A 6978-nucleotide genomic window follows, 5' to 3' on the forward strand; every position below is an offset into this window, starting at 1 on the left:
TCTGTCCATTAATTATTGTTAAGTAGCACTAAGTAAATTGAAGTCATATCAACAAGTTGTAAATTTTGTTTTAACATTCCTAATTGGTATAAACTGTTTGAATTGTTGGGTGGATGTTGTTTTTGTTGGTATATTGTTTGCAGGTTTTAGGAAATGTTATTGTTTTAGGGAGGTTCTACCGAATTTTCGGTAGAAAATAGAATTCGTCTAATGTTTACTTTGTTTATTTGATAGGTCAAAAAAAAAAAAAACAAGGGGCCCTTGTTGACTACAAAAGACTAAACAGACCACTCGCACCACGACCCAGAAGATCACCATTACATGGGATCCTCGACATTGTGCGGCTGCAACAAAGGAGCAGCACAATGCATTGGCCACCAACATTGGCTACATCATCAGGAACCATTGCCCCCTCAGGTGGGAGTCATGGAGAGCTATGCCACAAGAATTCAAGGACTCCGTGCTTTATGAATTATCGGTAAGTATTTTCAATCTCAAATACTAAATTTTTATTATAGTATACAAAGATTATAAATTTTAACTACTATTTATTTGTTGAGTTTTGTAGCATCACTATGAGCTCTCCAACATCGATTCCAACCAAATGGAGTACATCAATTACATTTGCTCCAGTAGGTTCACTCAATGGAAGCGCGACCTCCACAAGCATTATGAGCTATATGATGGTCCAGAGGTCGCTCTAGAAGTTAGGTGCCCTATAGAGTTGTTGGACCGTCGCGATGAATGTGAGTGGCTATGCAGTCAATTTCAAGATGAGAAATACCTGGTACGTGTAATTTATATTTCAATAATATATTAATAAAAAATTACAATTAAAAAAAATTCATTTTTTCATTCATTTTTTATAAATATCTAAACTAATATGTTTTTTTAATTCAATAGAAAAAAGTGAAGGCAAACTCGATCAATCTGTCGAAGAAGAAACTTCTTCACCGATCTGGGTCGCGACACTTCTCTTATAGGTTTGAGGAGCGACGTAAGGTAACCATATATTTATTTTAAGGAGGTGTACGTTTGGCCCGGGGATGAGCTAACGGAGCAGCTTCATGTAAGTTATTTCAATTTTATAATATTCAATTTGTATTAATATTAATTACATGTATATTCAAATTACTTTGTTTTTTTTTTTTTTCATTTTTCTAGTCCACTATGGTGGAGAAGGGCCAGGCCTCCCAGATTCCCCTAAAGACCCTGATCGAGGAAGTGTTCCCCCCTGAGGATGCTGGGTTTTAGATCATGACCGACACACTTGATTAGACCCTCGGTCGTCAGCATGGGAATGTTCACCTAGGGCTTAGGATCCTTCAGGCAAAGAATTGAAAAGGTCCAAACGCTGACATCTGAAGTAATGGGCTTGAAGGAGCAGATTGCGGCCCAAAACAATTTGATGCACCAAATACGTCACACACTTCAAATCTCGGGCATTCAATTCGCTGACGTTGAACCACCTCCAAAAACGACCTCCCAGCACCCCGCCACAGCAGCTACGAGCTCCCAGCTCCTCGACATAGTAAGAACACCACCAGTCAGCGATTGTGACATTGCGAAATTCTTTTTTTTTAGTTTTGTTTTAAATTTTTTTCGAATTTAAAAATACTTTTTTACATCGTATGTTCCTTTGCAATAACTTTTCAATTCAATATTCTTCTTTACATTTTCTATTTGTAATTTCATTAAATTCATTTTTACATAAACGAAAAATAAATTAAATAATAAATTATTTATAAAACTAATTTAAAAATAAATCATAAATTATTTAAAAAACTAATTTTAAAATCTTACTGCGACGACCTCTATATCCGTAGCGCAAAAGTTTTTAGGTCGAACCCGTGTGTCATTCGCACAAGAGTGTAGGGGTCGAAACCTAGTTTCGTTGCTTGGTACGCGCAATAACCACCAATTCCATCGCGCAATGCCTGACGTCACAAGCTTTGTGCGATGGAATTTGCACGACACTGTTTTCGCCGCCCAATGTTTTCGGCGACGGTTTTGCCCTTTGCGCGACGCTTTCCCCTTCGTCGCCTAAGAAGTTATTCCTAGTAGTGACTCTTCTCTTTCTCCCTCACATCGAAGCTCTCAACCTCAAACCACTAACTCCCCAAATTCCAAATTAAATTCAACCCCACCTCAAAATCAACCCCAACACCGCCACAACCCACCCAACCCACAACCACCAATTGTAGGTCCCTCACCTTACCCTCTTCAAAATCAGCCCCAGCACCACCACATCCCTCAATTGCAAGTCCCTCAACCTCAAAATCTCAACTGATGTTAACGAAACAACAAAGAGAGGGGTCGTGCAAACCAATTTCTTTTGGTTGCAGAGAATTTTTCATAACTATGGAAGAATTATAGGGAGAGAAATCTCAAAGATGAAGAAGAAGAAGAAAGAGAAGACAAATAAAAAGCTTAAACAGTAAGGGATAACGAAAAAATAAATCAGACTTAGAGCACAAATGACCTACTATTGAAGTTGGGATTTGTTAACAACGGTGAGGTGTAGAGGTGTGAAGGAGAAAGAGAACTTGAGAGGGAAGAAAGGCGGAGGAAGAATCTTTGGCCTTTGGATTTCTATTCCGATAGAACTGGTCTTGAGAAGAAATGAATCCTAGGAATAGTATATTATATCACTCTATCTTACCCTTCGTTTACATGGAGGAGTGTGCTCAACTAAAAAAAATGAAACCAGGAACGGACACTGCATTGCTATGTTCGAATCCAAATGTAAAAAATAGAACTAGGAAAAGAACACTCCATTGCAGTGTCCGAATCCAAATGTAAAAAAACAGAACTAGGAAACGGACATTACATCATAGTGTTTGAATATAAAAACAGAGCCAGGAAACTAACACTGCATTACAGTGTCTGAATCTAAATGTAGAAATCAGGAGTCGCATGAGGTGTGAAGTGTAAGAGACATGTGAGTGATAGAAAAAATAGAACCAGGAAACGGACACTACAACGCAGCGCCTGAATCCAAAAGTAAAAAGCAGAACCAGGAAACGGATACTACATTGCAGTGTCTGAATCCAAATGTACAAAGAAACATGTAGGAGGCGAGTGAGTGATGGAAAAAATGAAATCAGTAAATGGACACTGCGTTGCAATATTTGAATGTAAATGTAAAAAACTGAATCAGGAAACTGACACTGCATTGCAGTGTCTGATCCGTAATGACTTATTTCAAATATAAAACTATAAGAAAGGGAGGGTTAGTTGTAGCGGCACATTTTGTAATTTTTGTTTATTTTAAATGCATTTAAGTATCACAATACATGATTGACCTATTTATAATTAACATAAATATTGTTGATCTATTGTTAATATTGTAACTTATTATTGATTTTGGGTTGTTTTATTAACACCCCACATCTAAAATGTGCCCCAAAAATTCTAGCTTTGTCCTCCTTTTTTCTGAAGCCACCCCATCCCCATTAACAAACGACGGCAAAAGCGCTAACTCGATGGTCATAGGCCACCAATATAAGAGGTATCCGTCATCGATATCAGCACAGCCAAAAATCCCCCACGTTGTGGAAGTTGACAACTAAGACCGACTCTTTAACTGACCGAGAATTGCCCAACAATCTTGATTCACACACCCCATCTCCCAATTCCCTATTACCTACTGGCGAGTGGCTAGTGATTGGATATATATATATATATATATATATATATAGAGAGAGAGAGAGAGAGAGAGAGAGAGAGAGAGAGAGAGAGAGAGAGAGATAGCACAAGTGGCGAGTGGCTGGGATTTTTTGCCCGGACACTGGTGGTTGGCAACTGGCATAAGGGGGTGGATGGGGTTTATTTTGGACATCAGAACTTAATTCAAGTCAGAGTAAAAAACGGAAATTTAACTAAAAAAATAAAATTATGGGGTGTATTCATAAGATTGTGAGGTGTTAATAGAATTACCCTTGATTTTTCACAAAATCACCTTAAACTCAATAGTATTGTAAAGAAAAATTGCTTAATTTCTGATGCCAACGAACGGCCTAAAACTCTTTTCATTCAACGACCTCAATTGCATGGACCGATGACGTAATATTGGATACATAGACCAAAATGTTACACATATTTAGTACTTTTGACGCTTACAGTCAGTTATTTTGTCAAACAACATTCAGGTTTCTAAAAATTATTTTTAAATATAAAGCGGGAAAAGTTTGTGCATAAATCATGTACATTTAGGGAGAATTTATCTTAAAGTTTGCAAATAATATTATTAGTATCACTTTGCACATAGTGCAATGGTGTTGCATTTTCAAAGCTAAATAATTTAAGTTCGAAACTTCGTCCTATCTATGAAAAAAGTGAAAATTAGGGTGCGATTTCTAATTACTAATGTTGTTTGATTGAAACCTTATTTATTTTCAACTTTTGATAAATATTTTTTTTTTTTTTTTACTTTTGTACACCTACACATTTTAATATTGATGTATTTACATGTCAACTATTTTAACTTTTCGAACATACAAATAATAATTTGTAGTTGCCGAAGAGAATTTGTAATTCAATCCCAAAATTATCTCGTTGTTGTAGGCCTATTTAACTAAAGAATAATAGAAAGATTGAGAGAGAGGGTGCGACAAGCATAAAGAGAATTGGGTGAATTCTGAGGTGTGATTTCTCACCCCATTGTGCCCTTATACCCAATTCTGGGGTGTGATTTCTCATCACATTGTGTCTTTATTTATAGTAGTAGGGAAGGTAAATTCCTTACCATAATAGGATTACAACTCTAATATGATAATATCTGAAGATAAGATATAGTATAATCCCATAAGGATTTCCTAGGATTTACACGATCACATTTCTAAACTATTAGGACTGCAACAGACCCCCTTGAGTGTGCAAATACTCTTCACGATGAAGTAAGCTCAGTTGATGGAGTTGCCGACACAATGATCGAACGCAAGTCTCAAATCAATGGAAGAATGCATAAAAGATAAAACTCACAAAATCTCACTATAGTAAAACCCAAAGTGGGATAAAAACCCATAGACTAAGGAGAAACGTGAGAAATTGTATTAAGTTAAAACTATATGTCTTCTAGATGCAAGTAGCAAGCTCACAAGGACATGACCAGCTCAGGATAAGTGCCTCGTCAAAACCTAGTTTGGTAGTTAAAATCCAGTGGGAAAAATGCTTCTAATCGTAGGGAGAAAAAGTACATTAAGATCAAGTGAGTATACTTTTGGATACTCCCCCTAAGTTTGACAAAACTTCTAAATGAGAGCTACAAACATTGCATATGAGATAGTTACGCATACCAATTCCTCAGAGAAGCTTCTAGAAGGTAGACTTCGGCAATGATGTCGTGAAGAGGTCAGTAAGGTTGTCTAGGATCAGATTGTGTGGCTTCAATCTCTTGATGCTTTGCTCGGCATGGCTTAGCTTCAAAGCAGCTAGGCGCGGCTCCAAGTCATGGCTCAATCATGAGTTTCTTTTTTTTTTTTTTTTTTTTTCTAGGTGTTAGGATTTTCAAAACCCTAGTTCGTGCTTTTATTCTCTTTGGCTTTCTTTGACTCACATGTTTCAAACATAGCAACTTCATTACAATAAAACAGAAATTGCATAATCAAAATGGAAATATTTCTTGCGTACGCATGAACATTCTTATATATTGACAAATATATGCAGTATACAATATGTATATATAATTGTAAAACTATATAACAGTAAACTGGGGGTTCATGCATTATGATGAATGTTTTCATGCTATCAGGAGTTTATAAAATATCAAATTTGTGTTTTAGAAGAACCTGATTGGCTGAAAAAAGAAACAAAGCCTTTGAATAATAGTTATAGAAGAACCTCCTCCATGAACGTTCAATTCTTTAGTTTTAGCAAGAGTGTGCTGATAACGTGTTGTAGACCTATTTAACTAAAGAATTATAGGGAGAGAGAGGCTGCAGCAGTAGAGAAAGAGACGAGAATTGGTGGATTCTAATGTGTTTGAGGTGTACATTATTTCACCCCCATTATGCCTTTTTTTATAGTAGTAATTAAGAAAGAGAGAAGCATTGTCTTTCAAGTAACAGAAATATGACACTATCTTAAAGCTACCCAGTTGTTTCTGCGTGCGGCAATTATAAATGTTCCATGCGTAAAAGAAAACACAGCAACTTAGGGTACTTTTGAGTGAGGAATTTATATAGGTCCCAATAATTTAGGTCTCGTGAGGAAGAAATACCTTGCAATAGTTTACATATGAGGAATTATGAATGCATTACATACAGTCATTGCAAATGTATATGTAAATGAGATTTACAAATAACACATTCTATGTAGAAAATTGCATATCTCTCTCACGAGTCATGAGATTTATTCTACATTTTGTGATCTATTCCTTACTAACCTGTTCTCAATCCCTCAACTAAACATAGCCTTAGCAAATTCTGCTATGTCCAGTAAAGAAAAGAAAACGGAGCTTCACATGGATTAGTAAGTATGGACTTCATTAGACAAAAATGGACCTCACATTACATGTTTTTGTATGGTTACATAATGACATACCCTGAGCCCAATAATCACAAGTTACGAAGTCGTAATGTGTTGGCCATCACTAAATTGACAATATGACCCCATCATAAGAGGACATCACAAAGCCAACTTAATGACGAAGCCATTGTAAAATAATTATGATGCGAATAAATTTGAATGAAAAGTTCATTATTAATAATCAAAGTCGTCTACAAAACAAAACCAATTCAACTTCGCCACTTGTGGACACATGTTCAGGGATATAATCTCACTATTATAACATCAATCCAGAGCAGAAAGTAGTTCACACAACAGTTAACACAATAAAGTGTAGTGTGGTGCATAATCAAAAGTACAATTACGCGATTATTACAAACTAGATAAAACTATAGTAAAGGAATCATCACCAAATCCAAAGGTGAAAGCCTCACTGCCAAGCCCACTCACCACTCCCAGGGTTATCTTTTT

At 36.3% G+C, this 6978-nt stretch overlaps 1 long non-coding RNA gene across 1 annotated transcript; it reads left to right on the forward strand.

Moving 5' to 3' along the window:
• Window positions 1–581: 581 nt before the first annotated feature.
• On the forward strand, window positions 582–1476 carry LOC126599818 (uncharacterized). Its single transcript, XR_007615243.1, has 3 exons — window positions 582–787; window positions 904–1069; window positions 1165–1476. It is a non-coding gene; the product is annotated as an uncharacterized LOC126599818 (long non-coding RNA).
• Window positions 1477–6978: the final 5502 nt, after the last annotated feature.

Source organism: Malus sylvestris, chromosome 14 (genome assembly GCF_916048215.2).
Source record: "Malus sylvestris chromosome 14, drMalSylv7.2, whole genome shotgun sequence".
Classification (NCBI taxonomy): domain Eukaryota; kingdom Viridiplantae; phylum Streptophyta; class Magnoliopsida; order Rosales; family Rosaceae; genus Malus; species Malus sylvestris.